General features: G+C 37.9%; 1 pseudogene; it reads left to right on the top strand.

Moving 5' to 3' along the window:
• Positions 1 to 18,548: 18,548 nt before the first annotated feature.
• Positions 18,549 to 18,885, top strand: LOC150022314 (ATP synthase F(0) complex subunit k, mitochondrial pseudogene; annotated as a pseudogene).
• The last annotated feature ends 1,655 nt before the right edge of the window (positions 18,886 to 20,540 follow it).

Here is a 20,540-nt window from a genome sequence, read left to right on the forward strand (position 1 = left end):
AACTCCATAAGACCCATCTCCGCTTCCTCCTCTCCCATCTTCGGTCATGCCAATCAGGCTTTGTGTGCCGGCTACTCCACTGCAACTCCTGTCACCCAGAGTCCCTGTAACCTCCACCTTCCAAATCCAGCCTTCTGTTCTCATCTCATGTAAACTTTTAGCAGCGTTTGACAGCAATTTGACCATTTTGGTTTCTGGTTCTCTCCCAGTCTCCCAAGCTTCTTCTTAGTTCGCCTGTTTAACCATCTTCGGTTCCTCTCATACTGCTGGAATGCCTCCAGACTCCCTATCAACATACCTTGCTAGGTCATTTTGTCATCTTACTCAGTTCCACAGCCTTAAACATAATCTAAATGCTGGCGACACCCAACTTGGCATCACCCTTCCTATGCCCCAATGCATGTCCAGCTCCTTTGCAGTGTCTAGCTGGCAGAGACTTCCACCCATCATTCAGGAAAAAAGTCTCAATTATCTTTGATGTTTTTATCCCCTTACTGTACTCATTTAATCTGTCAGGAACTCCTGTAAGCTCTAATTTAAATATATCCTAAACCTGATGTCTTAGTCAGGTTGGGCTGCCAGAAAAATAATACCATTGTCTGGGTGGCTTAAATGACAGAATTTTATTTTCTCATAGTTCTGGAGGCAATGAATTTGGTTTCTGGTGAGAGCTCTCTTCCTGGTTACCAGAAGACCACCGTCTCACTGTGTCCTCTTACAGCCAGGAAATGGAAAGAGCATTTATGAGGGCACTAGTCTTAGTGAATAAGGCCTCCCCTTAGAACCTCACTTAACCAAAATTACCTTCTTTTAGGCCCTATCTTTAAATACAGTCACAAATATGGATTTGGGGGATGAGTATAATTCAGCCCATGGCAAATGATCACAACAATGTCAGGGCTTTTACATTTTCCTCCCACCTAGAATGTTCTTCTCTCCAGTCTCCTCAGGCTAGATCCTTTTCAATATTCAGATCTCAGGTAAAATGTTCCTTCCCAGGAAGTCCGTCCCTGATCATCCTGTCTAAAGAAGTCACATAAACCTGATTAACCCCGGTTACTGTTACCATTGTCCTAGCTTTATTTCCTTCGTAAGTCTTATTACTACCCAAAATCGCACACATTTATTGACTCATCAAATGCTTCCACCAGGAGGAAGGACCCTGCCCGACCTATTCTCCCCAGTGTGCCCTGGGCCCACTACCGAAGATGCCTCAAAGCAAGTGGTCAAATACTTAACAGCAGGATCGTACCAGTTTTGGTCACCTGAACTTTAGTACCTACACACTTCTAATAGCAGTAGATACTAATAAAAAGTTGCTGACTAAATCAGTGATTTTCAAACTTTTTCATCTCATGGCACACAAGAACTAATCACTAAAATTCTGTGGCACACACAAAAATGTACCTTCTGCCTATCTGACAAAAAGATAGGTATAATGTTGATTCATTCACACCAGATGGCTATTATTGTGTTGGCTGTTGTCATTTTTCAGATTTGACAATCTAAGGGAAAATAGGTCAGTGCTCCTGACTTAATAGTCAGGTATTGTATGTTTTAAAGATTCTTGCAGCACATCAATTGAAAATCAATAGGCTAAATGGATGAATGAATCAATACATCTTTGACTTTTACCTTTCACCCCTCTATCTCTGCCTTAACTTTCTCCAAAGTTGTGATCTGTAGAGCCCTCACTAAAATACTTGTTTTTTTCACCTTTTATTAATGAATGTATAAGTTCCAGACTCCTGGATATTCTCAACAATTCTAAAGATAATTTAAGAGTAAGTGACTAGAGGCTTACATTAAAATTATAAGAAATATATGATCTTCTAATAATCAATTAGCCTAATGCTCTGATTTTTATTTCTCTAATACTAAGATTGGAAAGTGGGACATACAATATTTCTAACAAACCAAAAGTTGAAAAAAGTTGTCCTATTCAGTTTTTCTACTACTTTTCTTCTTTATACCTATACATTTACACACACACACACATACATGCATAAATATGAACACTTCTTTTAATAAAATAGGATTGTTCTATATATACATTAGTTCAGAGCTCATTTTCTCACATAGCAATATACCTTGGCTATTCTTTCTGGGTTAGTAAATCTACCTTGTTCTTTTTAAATGCTGTGTTATATTCCATTGTATGAACCACTGTTTCTTTATTCATGCCTCTACAGATGGCAATGATCTTGTTTCAAATAATTTGTTAGAGAAGTCTTTTATACATGTCTACTTACAGACTTGTGCAATTATTTTTGTAGACTAGGTTCCTAATATTGAGATGGCTCTCTTAAGTAAAATGAACATTTTCATTCCTGAATTCATATACCTATTTCAATTTCCTCCAACAAGGTATGGCATTGTTCTCATCAGCTCAAAATTCTATCACACTTGTACATGTGTGCCAAACTGATAGACAAAATTACATCATAGTTTTAATTTGCATTTATTTAATTATCTGTGAGATAGAACCTATTTACATGTATCCACTGACTGTCTGTAACACAAGTTTTATATTCATGCTGTTTTGTATATGTATAACAAAAAGGTCCTACTAAGAGTTGAGAAGACTTACAACAGAACACATATAGAACTACAGAAATGGATAAAATGAAATGTTTGGGGAGATTAAGCTGCTGTGTTGCATATAAGGCACAAACCCACTTCATATATGTGCATTTCAATAAACAGTTTTGGGATGATTAGTACAAACCAGGTACCCCTCTAAGCCCCTGGAGGTAAAGATTAGTATATCACCCTGTCCCTGAACTGGCAGTATTTCCATATAATTAACTAAGCATTCTATCAGGAAAAATTAAAATATAAAAATGATCAACTTGGCAACTCCATGTAAAAAATTATAAACTTACAATCACATTAGGATACAGAATCAGAATTTAGATCAATGGATGTGCTAAGGCAAAGCTTCACACAAGAAAAAATGCAGGATTAAGTTTTCACCGTATGGGTAAATTGATTGCAAGGTAGCATTAAACACATATTAGATTTATATAATAAAAGTGTGCTAAGGTTTCAGTAGGTGAAAACAAATTTAATTTCCTCAGCAGTCAGGATAATATGCATGAAGAGTTGATGAATTGCCTCTCTTGCCTCTTAAAACCTCTGCCTGCACATTCTCTGACGGTTTTACAAATGGCTGAGTCCACTGGGAGACTGAGTTTGGATTCTCAGATGTATTCTCTCATAAGAGAGTCATAGTTTGTAATAAAATCATTCCAAATACTAAAAGAAAATGGTAGTGAGAACCATGTGTGCAATTCTCTGCAAACCTGAGAAACAAAATGCTCTCACTTCAGACACCTTATCAAATGCTCCAGAACTGGATTTAGTTCAGGACTTGACACCCAACAGCCTAGATGTTGGCACATTTAGAAAAATGGGGCTGCCCTGATTCAGGGACACAGGAGAGGTGTTCATGAAACAAAATGCCATTTCTTCCCCCCAAGTTGCCCACAGATTATACAGGGTCCAGAGATTGACATTACGGATGGACCTTTCTGATTGCACAGGACAATAAAATCAACTGAAGGGGGAGACAGACTGGCAAGGATCCTTCTCATCTTCCCACAGGCCAGGCAGCCCCTGACCTCTCCATGAGAAGGGGGTTTATTTTGTTGTTGTTGTTGTTGTTGCCGTTTTTTCCTTTTCACGAAGCTTGAAAGTCCTCAGGAGGCTAGATAGGATAGGTTAGAGCAAGGAGAAAAGGTACAGAAACACAGAGGGAAAAGCCATGGGAAGATGGAGGCAGATATTGGCATGATGCTTCTACAAGCCAGGGAATGCCATGCATTGGCAGCTGTCACCGGATGCAAGAGAAAGAGATGGAAAAGATTATCAGAGCCTCCAGAAGCAACCAACCCTGCAAATGCCTTGATTTCAGATGCTGGTCTCTAGAAATGTGAGAGACTAAATTTCGATTATTTTAAGCCATCCAGTTTATTGTAATTTGTTAAAGTAGCCCAGGATACTAATACGCCCCACAAACTGGAGTTAGTGTGCTCTGTACTGACAGACTGCAATGAGAACCCTGTGAAAAATCACCCTTTAGGGCACAATTAGGATACAGAGGACAGAACGCAGTGTTTGGAATCAGACAGACCTTGTTAGTTACAGCCATGTGTACTTGGCAAGTCTCTCTAGACTTCTGTCCCTTCATGTAATACCAGGAAGGCAGTCTACGAATATGGGGCAGAAGTCAGGTAGCATAAGCCAAGAATATTTTTGACGTTATCAACCCTGGCTTCACATGAATATCACCCGGGGAAGTTTTTAAAAATATTGTTAATGAGACTCCCCTCCAAACAATTAAATCATAGTCTCTGGCACTGAGCCATGAACACTGGTCATTTTTTTAATCCTCTGGGTACTACTTCATACCTAGCATAGCTATTATCAAAACAAACAAACAAACAAACAAACGGACAACAACAGAAAAATATTGGCAAGGATATGTAGAAATTCGGAACCCTTGTGCATTGTGGGTGGGAATGTAAAACAGTATGGCACTTCTTAAAACAATAACACAGAATTACCATACGATCCAGCCATTTGACTTCTAGGTATATACCCAAAATAAGCAAAAAGCAGGATCTCAAACAGATATTTGTATGCCCATGTTCATAGCCAGTTTATTTACAATAGCCAAAAGGTGGAAACAACTCAAAGGTGGATAAGCAAAATAGATAAACAAAGAGGATAAGCAAAGTGGGGTATATACTCAGTCTTAAAAGGGAAGAAAATTCTGACATACTACAATATGGACGAATCTTGAAGACATTGTGTAGGCACTAAAGAACAAATGTATAATTCCACTTATACAAGGTACGAACAATAGTCAAATTCATAGAGACAGAAAGTAAAAGGCTGGCGTCCAGGAGCTGGGGAGAGGAGGGAAGGAAGTGGTCAAAGGGTGCAGAATTTCAGTTGGGAGGATGAAAATGTTCTGGAGACAGACAGTGGTGACTGCTGCACAACAATGCATTTAATGCCACTGATTGTATACTTGAAAGTATTTAAAATGGTAAATTTTAAGTTATACGAGGTCTTTCCAGAACATATGCAGCCATGTAACATGAAAAATAGAGACATTTATCGAAGAAGATACAAGATATACGAAACATTGTACACAGGATAATGACACCTCGGTCCCCTTCAAAGTAGGCATCTTGGGACCTCATGCAGTTCTCCCAATGTCTCTTCCACTGTTCAAAACCCTCTGTAAAATCCTGTGGTGGAATAGCCATCAGTTATCCTGTCATACTTTCCAGAATCTCATCAACAGTCTGCAGTCTCTTCCCATTCAAAGATGATTTCAGTTTGGAGGGAAATCCAGAAGTCGTATAGTGCCAAATCTAGGCTGTAGGGGGGCTGAGTCACCTGGGTGATTTGGTGTGTCACCAAGGAACTCTGCACAAGACGTGATGCATGAGTGGGCACATTGTTGAAATGAAGCTGCCAATGACCAGTTGCCCATAGCTGCAGCCTTCTCAATCATCCGAATAGTTTCCACAGGGGAATGTTCCAGCTTAACGCAAAACCTGATGAGATTTGTTGCTCTACTTGCTCAGTCATTTTGAATGTGATGGCCACACTGAACACACACACTCTCAATGGTGTCTACCACCCCCACTGACTAGTACAGTGAGATTGTCATTGTCCACACTGCACATTCCAGTCCATTGTCCTTGGTTGCCAGGTTACACTGATGTTGCGCACATTGTTCTCATTATATTAACAATGGCTGGACTTTTTGCCATAATAAAAAAAGGAAATTAACTACACCTATTGTGATAATTATATATATATATATATATATATATATATATATATATATATATATATATAAAACCATCATGCTTTATACCTTAAACTTACACAGTGATGTTTGTCAATTATTTCTTAATACAACTAAAAAAAAAAAAAAGCTTTCCTATGCAATGGTGATATGCAACAGAGTTGAGAAATGGGAATAAGCAGCCCCAAATTAAGAGGTTAAAGCAGGTCAGGCAAGAAATGGAAAAGACCATCTTGTCAATGGCCAGGCAGGAAATTCATGGAGCCCCAGGACGGGAACTCACACCAGCAGTTGAGAGGCTGAGAATCAGTGGCAGGAATGTAGTCACTGCAAGGCTGAGTCACTAAGGTCAGAGAAGGACCTATAGCATCACTGATGTGGTTCTGAATCGAAAGCTATTTAAATGCTGTTCCTTTCCAGAGCTGTGTATAGCACGAAACTGGTGCCGACTATGGGGCAGAGCTGAAGTGGTGGGGAGATGGAGTAGGGGAGCACACCTGACAGGTGATCAGGAAACAGAGAACCCAAAGACTGTGACAGTCCAGAATCGCTTTTGTTTTCTTAACATTTCAACTCCATAGATTTTCTTCATGTACATACAGACCCCGTGAAACTTCAACTCTTAATCCCTTGGGCAAACTCCCACTCTGAACATCAGTCTGCGAGAGGTTTGAGAGCCTGTAAGCCTTGCATAAGTCTGACAGAGCAGTCTATTGATCTATTTCCAGCACAGAGTGGGTTGCAGGGAAAAGTTGAGCAAGGGTGCGTGGGTGTGAGGTGAGGGCGTATGAGAATAGATGCTGATCGTATTCCTTTCAGTTTCAGAGGGAATCGTTTCTGACCTTGTCCCCAGGTTTGGGCATGCACCCTCCTGGGAATGTGGACTCTCCTGGCACTGCTTTTGGACCCCCTCCCTTTCAAAAGTGATAACAATAGTGTTGAAGCCAAATTTCAGCCCTTTTATATGAAAAGATTTCAGCGATCTTGTTTCCAATAAAAGAAAATATGGAGCTTTAGAGTCAGCTTCTGTACATATTGACTCTTCCCTGAGGCCACCTCTCGCCAGCGTAACAGCTCCACTCCGAGTTCTCTCTGGCCTTGCCTTTGCTCACTTGTGATGCTTCTGTGAGAGGAGGTAGCTGCTTAGCACAGTTCAGGAGGGAAGTAAATGAGAGGGAAGCAGGTTTTCCCTGACGCATGCCAGCCCTGTCAGCTTCCCAACAGTAGCTCATGAACAGAAGGAAAAGTATTTCACTTCTCCTATTTAATAAAACTGTTAGGAATAACTGTAACACTTCCTTCAAATAATTTAAAGAGAGAAAAAAGAATGATATGCAGCCTTTTGTGTTTTCCGTATCTGTTGGATTAGTTAGTCCTGTGCTCAGGGTTGGAGCGAGGACAGGCCACAGAGGTAGGTCCAGGTTAGAGGGACAACAGAGTGCCGACTCAGTCAGGTTAAGGCTGCTTTCTCCCTGTGTCAGTGTGGGACCAGCGAACAGGCTGTGCGAGAGGAAGGATGCACACGCTGTGAGTGGCCATGGCTCCCAGGGCTCCTCGCTCTCTGGGACGCACTCCCAGGGTCTGGAGTGCTGGCAGCTGTGCAGAGTCTAAAGTCCAGCAGGTCAGAAGACCCCATAGGTGTGCCTGCTGCATTTTGTGCTTTTCTAAGAGGAAGTGGGTGGGCAGGGGCAGCAGGGGCCTAGCAGCCTGCACTACTCAGGCCTGGTGGTTCAGGACGTCTTACGTATCACAACTACATTATTGCCTGTGGCCTCCTTGGCTTCTTGTTGAGCCATACGGTCTACCTGGGGCTTTGGTGCACGTGGCCTAGGCATAGCCTATCATGGTTGTGAGGAACAAATAATACAACAAGTAATTAACTCCAAATTCTTTACCATTTTTACCAAAGAAATTCTAAGGTGAGGAGTAGCTGTTTGTCACAGTATATGTCTCAGACAGTAAATGTCTCAACACGTGACCCCTGTGACAATGTTTAGAGGCAGGGCTTGTTTGATGGCTAATCCAGAGACGTGACTCAGAGTCTGCTTTGGAAATCTGAAGTCTCTGGCGGCTCTGAGGACTATTTCATCCAATGACTCTCCCATATACACCATAAAGTGGACTTCTGAGTGACTGAAATAATCAGGTCTGCCAGACAAAGCCTTGGCTAATACTGAATAACGCCTATAATTCTTATTATCCACCTCATGTTCCTTTCTGGGTTTTATCCAGACCAGGGCTCATTTATGTAGCTTCTCACATTCTCCTGAATCAAGACTTAATCCTGTGGTTTTGATCATTTTTATTTACCTCTCATATCATATTCATTCATATGTTTATTAATTCACTTTTTTAAGAAACATAAATGAAGTGTCTATTATTCACCAAGTAGTGCTCTGGGCACTGAGGGATGCAACAGAGATAGAAGACATCATTTTTACTTTTAAGGTACTCACATTCTAGTTGGCAGTGAACAAAAACACCCCTGATAGAGGTCCGTACATGTTCCTGAAACCAACTATGTTGTATATTATTTTAAATCATTCTCTTTTTGGATGGTGGGGTATCTAATCTCAAAGATGACTTCCAATGGCCTCACCTTCTGATCTTTATCCTTTAATAAGGTCCCTTCCCACATTAGACTAGGGCAGTAAAGTAGATACCAAAGAAGCGACGTCTAATGTCATAATCTGTATCACAGCTTTCACCATGGTCTCTTGGATTGCTCCTCAGTGAGCCACATACTACAAGGACACTCAGGTGGCCCATGGAAAGATTACTTGAAAAAGAATAGAGACCTCAGCCATAGCAACTCACCAGTCATATGAGTTGGCCACCTTGGAAGCAAATAATCTGCCCTCGTCAAATTTTCAGATGAGTACAGCCCTGGCCAACATGTGACTACAACCTTGCAAGATCCCAAGCCAGAAACTGCCAGCCAAACCAATCCCAAATTCCTCACCCAGAGGCACCATGAAAAATATAACTAATGAGTGTTGTAGTTTTAAGCATGTCATTTTGGAGAAAGTTTGTTATGCAGCATTAGATAACTGATACAGAAGGACTCTGCTGTGTCTTCTGAGTTTCTCATCTGTCTGAAATCCCTCTATATGTGCCCTCCCATTGTAGCTTCCTCACCTTTTAAGCCACAACTCAAATTTCACCTAATAATGGTTCTCTTAGTTATACCAGTCTCAGATCTGTACTGGCTACTTGGCACATCGCAAGTATTATAATTACTTGTCTATTTTGTTAGAACTACTTCTAGATTATGAGAAATCTAAGAGCAGGCTGTGCTATATCGAAAGTTTACAACATCAAAATGCTAGCCTAGGGTGTTATACATCATAAGTGTGCAATAAATATCTGTTAAATGAGTGATATGAGTGATCATTGGTACCTACACAACATGTGCTATATTAATTTTTATATTTTGATGTTTCATGTCAAGAGATCTTTTGTATACATTTATTTTTCCTATATCAACATCAAACTGGCACTTAACATCATCTATTATATCTTTTCTGCCTGCCTACAGCATCTAATATAGTGCTAGATACTCAATGTGTGCTCAGGCTAACTAAGTATTTAATACCTTAAAACAGAAATTCAGTAAGTGTAGTCCCAGTGACCTAAAGAGTAACATTTCTCCTTGTGTCTAATGGATTACCAAGGAGTATCTTAGAGCCAGGATTTTAGAAACAATTGTCAATGTCAGACTCAAGGACCCAACTATCATCAGAAAGGACCTGCTTCAGAAAAAGATCATGACTAAAGGATAACGAAGAGCTGAAGAAATCAGCCTGAGGTCAGTCCATAGACTCTTTAGATACAAAGGACTCCCTCTGACTCCTACACCCACCCTGAAATCCAAGACTTTCTTGCAGGAGAATGAATATCACAGCCTAGGTTAGGGAACAGTCAGCACCTAAACATCATGGGTGATTTCCACTGTGGATTCCTGAAAGCAACACCTACTACATCCAATTATAGTTGGCTCAATAGCCAGTGCTGACTCTGCTCACCAGGAAGGCATCTTGCTCGGGATGCTGCCCCTCAGTGCACTGTCCTGAGAAGTCACCTTTACCCTCTAGGATACTAAGCCTTTAGCTCTAGCCCTGCTTATGACTGGCTTATTTCTCTTCATTGGCTTTTATCCATGCTGTGCCTTAACCTTGATTCATTGACTTATGCCTCCTGGATGAATTTCCTTTCATCCACTCAAGTGCCACTTATGAACTTGTAACTAATTAATTCTTTCTCAGTTTCCAAAATAGGAGTTTTATTCACTGGGGAGTAAATGCTGATAATATCCAAACTTTGAAAACAGAAATCAACTGATTTTTAAAAAGAAACCAGCCTGAGATCTGATGATGAAATTATTCTTCAAAAATACTTCTTTATAATATGATATAATATAACTGGGGTTATGAAAATAATAATATTTTTGTCAAATGAGAAAAAAATACAAAAGTGGGAGAAATATAATAAACGTTCAAGCCTTATAATATACTAACATTTACCATTTAAATTTTCAATAATTTAATAGAGCACCAAAGCAGGTTTTTGTTATTCAACATATTTGCCTTTGGATTATCTGTCAGAGATGTAAATGCCTCTTATTCAATCATGTGTATCTTCTAGGTATATTAATAACTTCAGTGTTGATGGCTTTTGTGTTTTGTATTCAACTGTATGTTTGCTATTATGAGAAAAATAAATATAATTTTATAAAAAAAAGGAGACAAAATTATATATAAAGTTGAATTATATCAGAAGGAAATGGAATAAAGTAAAAAATATTAATAGGACATTAGGAAATAAATTGATTTTAAAATTAACCTTACGGTACAGAAGGTTTTTTAAAAACTTGTGTACCCTACAAAGAATTATGATTCATGGATGTCTTTTGGCCCTGAAACTTACTTAAATTTAATAAGTTAGCCTGAAAAATCCTTGGTATTTAATTATAAATTTTAATAAAGTATAGCAAATAAAACATGATCATCACAGTCTTCAAGTGGTATATATTAAGCTCCTGACTGCTTTCTTCAAAATTATAACAAGTACATAAATAACAAAATAAGCGTGCATTAAAAATTGATCTTCATGTAGCTTCATGTTCATTATATGCTCTGTGCATTTACAGCATTTCCTACCTCCACCACCACATTTATAAAGTGCCCACCATGGTCAAGAGTTCCACTAATCACTCTGATGCCTCATTTAACAGTCCAGACAATCCTGTGGCTAAGTACTTAGTATGATGTGGAAACGGAGAAACTGAGAAGAACTGAGGCATAGAGAATTTAAATAAATGGTCCTAGATTACACAGTTAGAGGTGGCAGGGCCAGAATTCAAAACATATCTATTTGATTCCAAAAGCTGAGCTCTTAGTTATTCTACTCTGACAGTAATTAAGAGTGTTAAGTCTCCTTTGAAAGACTTTCCTACTTTTCTACTCCATAAAATGTCACTCCTTTTTCTGAATCAAAGATAAGTAATGTATATCATGTTTTGGTTATATACTGCCTTATATTGTTACATACATGTTTAAAGTGTGTAAAAATTGTTCTTCAACTAGACTGTAAACTTCATGAAGGTAGGCTTATAAATAATAGGTGCCATACTATTATCAAAAAACAAAAATAAAAGATAACAATTATTCGAGAAGATGTGGAGAAAAGAGAATTCTATCCACTGTTGGTGGGAATGTAAATGGATATAGCTGTTAAGGAAACAGTATGGCGTTTCCTCAAAAACCTAAAGATAAAACTGCCAGGTGGTACAGTAATCCCAAAGGAAATGAAACCAACACCTCAAGGAGAGATCTGGACTTCCTTATTCCTTGCAGCATTCTTTGTAATAGTCAAGATATGGAAACATCATACATGTCCACTGATAAGTGAATAAAGCAATTGTAATAGATATGATGGAATATTGTTTAGCCTTAAAAAAGAAAGAGATCCTGTCATTTGCAATGAACCTGGAAGACATACTAAGTTAAATAAACCAGGTGCAGAGAGAAAAAAGAAAACTGCATGATCTCACAAATATGTGCAACCCAGAAAAGTCAACTACATGGAAGAAGAGAGTAGAATGGTGGTTACCAGGGACCAAGAGGTGGAGGAAATGGCAAGATACTGGTCAAAAGGTACAAAATTGGAGTAATGTGGGATAAATAAATCTGGGGAACTAATGTACAGTATGATGATTATAGATAATATTACTATATTAAATAATGGAAATTTATGAAAGAGAATAGGTTTCAGGTGTTCTCATAAAAAAAGGAAAGAAAGGGTAACTATGTGAAAAGATATGTTCATTAGCTTGATTGCAGTAATCATCTCACTATGTATATATATATAACAAATATACATATTATATATACATAAATATCAAATCATTATGCTATACATTTTAAATATCGTCGGCGGCGGCGGCAGCCGTCCGTCTCGAGAGACAATGGTGTAGCTTCTTAAGAGTCTATCTGCACTGCCGAGAATGGCTGTGCAGTCCGACTCGGGAGTGACACGGTATCTGTCTCCTCCCGTGTTGAATCGACATCTTGTGATGATGCTGGAGTGTCCTCTCCAGTGAAGCTGAAGCTACAGAGCCTGGGCAGGGTGATATGGAGGGTCTGCTGTTGCCCATGCAGCAGACCCCCCCTCTCTTCGCAGCTGAAGGGTCCAAGGGAAAGACAGAGTCAATACAGCTTGGCTTCAGGTGCGCCGCAGGAGTTGCCGGTGTTGACTACAACGTCAAACCGCCTTAGGGACTCCGGCTCCGGATTTTCTGTCGGGGTTTACTTCCTTAGCCTTTCCCCTGAAGAGGTACGCCGCAAGGCAGCGGAGGTTTTTTGGAGTCAGAGTTTTCCTTCTCTGATGTGCCCTGACTGGAAGATCGAACCAGCAACACTTAGCTCGCAGGCCGACGCTCAATCCACTGAGCCAAACCAGCCAGGGGCCACATTTTAAATATATAATTTTATTAAAAATAAATACAATTTTAAATGTGCAGTTTTCCAAACCATCATCTCACACATAAGTACTTAACAAATACTAGATGGGTTGAATAGAGTGTGACTATTTAAAATAGACATTTATGGTTAATAAGGTATGTAGCCCATTTAATCTTAGTAATGTACTAAGTTATTTACATATGTTATCTCAGTTAATCTTGGAGGTAATCTGTGAAGTAGGCTTCATCATGTGAACCCACTTTGCAAATAAAGAAGTGAAAGAAATATTAAATAATTTGATTAAAGTCACACAGATATAAGTGACAGTCTGGGACTCAAATCTAAATTGTCTAAAAAACTATGTTTTTATTATATACTGCACTGTTACATTAAGACTTGACTGGGACAAGTGATACTAAGAAAACTATTTTTGCTTCTTGGTAAGGCTGAACAAGAATTGATGAAATAGAAGAAAGATATCATTGTTACATGCTATGTTTGAGTACATGGGAGTGAATATGAGGGGTGCGAGTAATGGATAATTTAATACTTACTGTGAAATAAGGGAGAAGGAGGTATGTAGGAGAGAGTCTTTCTAGATATTTCACTCATCTGGGGGAGGAAAAATTGAATTTAGTCAAATGTATTACCTGTGATCTTTCTGGAGGTAAAGCCTGACATTTAAATAGCCTCTGATTTCATTTGAGATTACCAACTATTTCTGTTGGTGAAGTAAAGTTACTTACTTTTCTACAATTTGACTTTTTGAGATGAACTGGCTTTGCTATGAGAGATAGTCTATAGTCCATTATTACTGAATTACTAAAAATAACAATCTTGAATGCTCTTTTTGATCACAAATCTCCTGGGAAACATCACCTACTCTTCCTATCTTAAGTTTGTATTACAGTAAATATTTTATTCTTTTTCAGTGGTCAACCTAGAATCATTCCTTCACTTCCTCTTGCTTTGTCCTTTTCTGATAGATGATTCACTCAAGACAGTATTCAGTCAAAACAAGTCACAGGGCAGCAGGAGAGATGCAGAGTGTTCAGGGAGAGAGGACTGACCTCCATTGTAATTTCTCATAAGCTGATGACTCACTGCTGTTACAAATCACTGAGGGCCTCTGTTCTGCCAAAGACAGACACAATGGATTGACAATATCTTCATATCATGGGAAGCAATGCTTTTGATAGTTTACAAGGGGGTTATATCAATAGTTAATAGAGTCATCAATATCCAGGAGCAGTATTGATTTTAAAGAACACAGAACTAGAAAAAAAGACTTAGAATACTTTTCCTTTGGCCTTTTTAAAAAAGTGCATGTAAATATACATATGTATCTATAGATATATATTTATATATAACTCCCATATATAATATGCATGATAGCATTTCTTAAATGGTTAATATGTTTGTCATACAAAGCAAAAATATAGATATATTAAGGATTACTAATGATGAAGAATTAGAGCTACAGTAGGCAGAAGTGAATTGCTGCAGAATGTAATACAGCTGAGCAAAGCAGAAATAAGAAAAAAGAAAAATGGTCTAACACCATAGAGGAAGATTGTCTCAATTCCAGAATGGGAAAAAAATGATTGCCCTAGGGAACTGACCAGAAGCACACCTTTTACATTCATTTCAGCATTATTTATAATAGAGAACACTATTATATCATAAAAATGGGTTGTAGAAACAAACATTTTATTAAATATTATAAAAAAATAAAAACCAGATTACAAAATGGGAGATACACCATAATAGAAACTAGATAAAACACACAGAGATGTTCATCTGCCCACACATAATATAAAGATGGGAAAGATATGCACCAAAACGTTATCTGCATTTAGCTCTGGGTTATGAGCTTATGGATTATTTTAATATTCTTATCTGTATTTTGTCTATATCTCAAATTTTCTAACATTAACATTAACATGTATTATCCATATGAAGTACAAAATAAAAACAATACATTGTATTTTTTTAAAAGAAGAAAAAAACAAAGAGAAGAAGTTCTATTTTTGGCAAGAAGGATGACTATGGATCCTATACAGCCTCTTTGCTACAAACAAGAAATTCTAGGCTAAAATAAAAATAAACAAATAAAACCCCTCCTTTTAAAACATATTGCCAAGCTGGTAGAGATATGGAGAAGCCTAAAACAAAGTCAAAGAGGAATGCAAGAAGGCAATTAATTATTCAACTGTTTTTCACTCTGAGGGATATTCCAAACTCTCGTGAAATGATCTTCAGTTTTCACAGCCATGTAGTGCGTAGGCAGTAGTGTGATGGAGCTGCCTACCACCAGCCCTGAGAAGTGGCTGTACATACTGCTTCCCAACTTCATATTCAATGGCATCCCATTGGTACTCAAAATCAGCCATATGAGTATTTATAACACAGAACTTGGTAAATTCAGAGTTTTTATTTCTGGAGAGCCAGTCCCTAAGCATTAACCAACATATTAATAAGCACAAAGTTTGGGGCCTATAGAAGATAGTCTAATTGTAGACCCACATAAAGCTGGGGTGACAAAGAGCTACAGAATGAGAATAAGAGGTCAGTAGAGAAAAGCCTTCTCTACAGAAGGAATCATCAAGGAAACTAATTTCATGATGGGGTGGGGTGAGAGCAGCAAAATACCATCCCTGAAAATTTAACCACAAGGTTACCCTCATGGAAGATTTAGGACTTGAAACTCATACTACCTCTCTGGCCCATATAACTTTAAGTCAAAATTAAAAAGTCGTCCCAGTTGATAGTATCTCCATGCTTCTGACTCATTCAAATATAGACCCTTTATGTGGAAACACTACTTATCAGTCAGCCTCAAAAATAAGCACAGGTAAAAATTATTAGCTTACATTAAAAATAAAAATAACACCCCAGAAAACAAGGCAGTAAGAAACAATAGACAGCAAAATCAAACTTGCTAAAGTTGAATGTATGTAAGCTAGTCATAAAACAGAAAACAAGTTAGATATGTTTTTAAAAGTAGAAGATAGAATTGTAAATATGAGAACAGTGTGAGAGTCTATTAAAATAGAAGAAAGCATAATAACAGACACATAAATCAATGGAACACAATAGAGAGCCCAGAAATAAACCCAGGTCTCTGTGGTCAATTAATATTTGACAAAGAGGGCAGGAGCATAAAATGGAGTGAAAATAACCTTTTCGACAAATAGTATTGGGAGAACTGGACAGGGACATGCAAAAAAATGAAATTACACCACCAACTTACACCACACACCAGAATAAACTCAAGATGGATCAAAGACTTAAATGTAAGACGTGACACCATAAAAGTCCTAGAGAAAAACATAGGCAGTAAAATCTCAGATATTACATGTAGCACTATTTCGCCGATACATCTCCTAGGGCAAGAGAAATAAAGGAAAGACTAAACCAAGGGGACTACATCAAACTAAAAAGTTTCTGCTCAGTGAAAGAAAACATCGGTAAGATGAAAAGGGAACTAACTGTATGAAAAAAACATATTTGCCAATGATACCTCAGACAAGGGTTTGATTTCCAAAATATATAAAGAACTTACATGACTCAACACAAAGAAGACAAACAGCCCAATTTAAAAATGGGCAAAGGACCTCAACAAACACTTCCCCAAGGAGGATATACAAAGGGCTCATAGGCATATGAAAGGAAGTTCAACATCACTAGCCATCAGAGAGCTACAAATAAAAACCACAATGAGATACCACTTTATACCTGTCAGAATGGCCATCATCAACAAATTAACAAACAAGTGCTGGTGAGAATGCGGACTGGGGGAAATGCAGACTGGTGCAGCCATTTTGGAAAACAGTATGGAGTTTCCTCAAAAAACTAAAAATGGAACTGCCTTTTGATCCAGCTATTCCACTGCTAGGATTATACCAAAAGAACCCTGAAACACCAATTCAAAAGAACCTATGCACTATTTACAATAGCCAAGTGCTGGAAACAGCCTAGGTGCCCATCAGTGGATGAGTGGATTAAGAAAAACAAACTGTGGTACATTTACACAGTGGAGTACTATTCAGTAGAAAGAAAGAAGGAACTCCTACCTTTTGTGACAACATGGATGGAACCGGAGAGTATTACGCTTAGTGAAATAAACCAGGCGGCGAAAGACAAATACCATATGATCTCACCTAATATAGAAACATAATGAGCAGAACTAACAAATGAACAAAATAGAACCAGAGAGGCATGTAACAAGAAACAGACTGACAGTGACCAGAGGGGAGGAGGGAACGGGAAAAGGTGGGAAAAAAGGAGGAAGGGTCTATTCAAGGAACTAGTCTAAATGACCCATGGACATGGACAACAGGGTGGGGAATGACTGTGGGAGAGGGGAGACGTGAGTGGGATAGGGGAGAGAAATGGGGTGGGGGGGACAATATGACAAGTGTAATAGAAAAACAACAAACAAACAAATAAATAAACAAATGACAGACTCGAGAGAAACCAATGTAACTTCTAGAAATAAAAAATTAAGTAATAAAAATGGAAAACTCAGTGACTACGCTAAAGAGAACACTAGACACAGATTAAGAGAAAATTAGAACAATCAGAAGACAGATCTAAAGACAGTATTCAAAAGCATGCAAAAAAGGTCAAAGAAGTAGCAAATATCTTAAAAAGTTAAGAAATATCATAGAGTGATTAGAGGGTACACATATGTAGTAAATCCATAAATAAAAGCATTGAAATGATAAATATTAAATTTAGATTAGGAGTTATCTATGGGATGAAATAAAGAATTGGATCATGTAGGCATACAGGGTTTTAAATGTAGTGGCAACATCTGTTCAGATTGGCAATGGGTACCCAGGTGTTGCTTTTTATTATTGTTATATATGCTTTTAAAATATTATAGATACTTGTTTTAAGTTGTCAACATTTGATAAAAACCATTTTTAAGTATCCTCAAAGGAACACTCCGCAATGCTAACTATAGTTGCATTTGAGTCATGAGACTATGAGTATTTTTATTTTCCCATTTTTTCTGATACTTCAAATTTTTCTTTCATAAAACTGTGTTAGATTTTCAATAAAAATATGATAAATACAGTTTAAAAAGGGAAGCCTATGTTTTCCCAACATGATAAATATCTTTGCATAAAATAGCAAATGCAGATAATCCTCTTATCTAGGATCTTGTCTTTGTACAAGTGGACAAATTTTAAAGTCCTGTACACCAAAGTGGAAAGGCTCCTCTGGGCTGTTTTTTCTCTGGTGGGTAAAAACATGGTATCCAATTGCCAATGAATTAAAGAAGCTTTTTAATTACTCTTTGGAACTTACGATGGTTCTACACTGAGTTACTCCTATTTCTTAATTATATTTAATAAGAAATTAATTAGAGATCTGGGACTGGTAAAATTATAATAAGACTGCTGAGATATAAAGATGCTCCAAACAGAGTATGTGGCAAAGATAAAATTGATTTAATTTTTGACTTAATTTGTTTATAGAGAGGATTAGACTAAGGCCCAATGGTAAGAGAAGCAGTGATACTGGTGTGTTTTTAGAGAATTTAGTTGGGCTTTAACACATTTTTAATAACTAACTGTATAATAATATATGCAAGAAAGAAAAATGCTTGTTTAAAATCCTGTATTCGACTTACTATAAAATATAGTTTTTAAAACCATTTAAGGGAAACAAGGAGATAACATTTTTAAAAATCTTATTGGCAGTTGCTTCAGTTTTTCTAATATTAAAAAAATATGCTGGAGGTATAGCTTCGTACGTTGAAGGACACAGCCTGAGGAATTTGTGATTTTTGCAAGCTTGAAATCATGGCAGGTCCAGAAGCTGATGCTCAGTTCCTGTTCACTGGTATCAAAAAATATTTCAACTCTTACATTCTCACAGGTAGAATGAATTGTGTACTGGCCACATATGGAGGCATTGCTTTGCTAGTTTTATACTTCAAGTTAAAGCCCAAAAAAAATCCAGCTGTGAAAGCAACATAAAAGGATTCTAAACTGTACCTCGTCTGTTAATTTCCCATGCCTGGAGAAGCTAAAGTCAACTCATCATGTGATACTCAATTTGTACAATAAATTATGAACCTGGAAAGAAAAAAAATATGCTATTATGTAATATGCTTAAGGGTGATAACGGTTTCCTATTTTAAAAGTATAGCTTAGTCTGTATTTTTTAAGTGTCCTTAATCATCATAAAGATTCTTTTGGTTTCCAGCCATGTTTATTGAGGTATAATCATATACAGTAAAATACACAGATATTAAGTGTAAAGACCAATCAAATTTAACAAATGCATACACCTGTGTAACCTAAAAACCTATATAAAAAACTTTTAAATGTGAGGGTTAAATCTCTCCACTTACCTGCCTTTTCCCCAGTTTTTCTAGTAATCACTCAGTGAAGGCCTGTGGAAAAGATTTGATGAGTAGAAACATGGTGTATGGGGATCTTAGGGAAACTGAATCATCACACCAGCCTTTACTCAGCCTTTAAAAATGTGTTAAAAGCTTAGCCGTTTTCTTCTTACCTCCTTTTGCGGCAGCTTTCTCCTCCTTCAGCTGTTCCTCCAAGGAGAGAACACCTGTAGATCTCTTCTCTCACTTTCCAAATTACAACTCATTAGGTTTTGTTGCATCCTCAACCTTCTTCTGTGCCCCAAGGAGGGGAAAAAACCAAAACTATGAACTGGTAAGTTATTCAGATTGCTCCTGTTGTTAAGTTGGAAGCAATGGTTTCTTGTGACTTTCTATATCCTACATGCCGACTGGACACAAAATAACATGACTTCCTTAAGTCCTATACAATACTATGTTCTTCAAAATAAGTTTGTTACTACTCCTGTCTCCGGAGAGGACTCTGATTACATTCACTTGGCTTTGATCTCAAGGGTTCTCAATCTCTTCTTGATGAAGTTACTTTTAATGTAATAGAAGTTTTCTGTACTGTTGTAGAGATTTTGTCTAATGTAAGTGAACATTACCTTCTGCAAGCCCCTCAGTTGTGGCTCTTCTCCCTCCTAACGTCTCTCCACTGTCCTACCCTGACACTGAGGCTCCCTCCTCTAATCTTGCTTATTCTCCAAGTCACTCCCACACACCGCTGGGAGATAATTCCTGGAACACAGAACAATAAATAGTTTGAAGTCCTTCAATGGCTCCCATATGGCTCTGCATCATATATACAACCTTTCTATTCTAGACCAAAAGATGTTAATCTTATTTTCATCCAACAACTCTCTGGAAATTGTTCTGTTTAGTGGCAGAAAAGTGAAGTCATGGTTTTCTTGCTCCTCATTTTCTCCCCTAGAGTTTCTCACTCTGGATTGTCAAGGGCAGATCTTGGAACATTTCAGTTATCACCACTCTTCTGTTGAGGCAAATCCTGCAATGTCTGAATTCTCATCTAGTGTCTAGTGGGTTGCACACTGAATCTGCTGCTGTGCCTTTTTCTCCCCCCTCATGAGGCCCCAAACCACAAACCCACAACTTTTCGGGGTCCTATTCACAGAAAAACCTTTTTGTTACTTTTCTTTCTTAGTTGAGTTGGAAGGAATCTAGATTGCTTTGTCTGTTCATTGTTTGGACATTTCTAATATACTCTCCAGGGCTATGGTGAAATAAAAAATTCTGCAGGGCTTGTCACCTTCCCAGAAAACCCTAAAGAACAGCAAGGTACAGGATTCCTCACCTCAGAATTTCTAATTTATATGAGGCTCTCCATTGTCCCTTGAAGTTCAGTCTT

The sequence above is a fragment of the Furipterus horrens genome, unplaced genomic scaffold, assembly GCF_987537825.1.
Source record: "Furipterus horrens unplaced genomic scaffold, mFurHor1.1.pri manual_scaffold_1, whole genome shotgun sequence".
Classification (NCBI taxonomy): Eukaryota; Metazoa; Chordata; class Mammalia; order Chiroptera; family Furipteridae; genus Furipterus; species Furipterus horrens.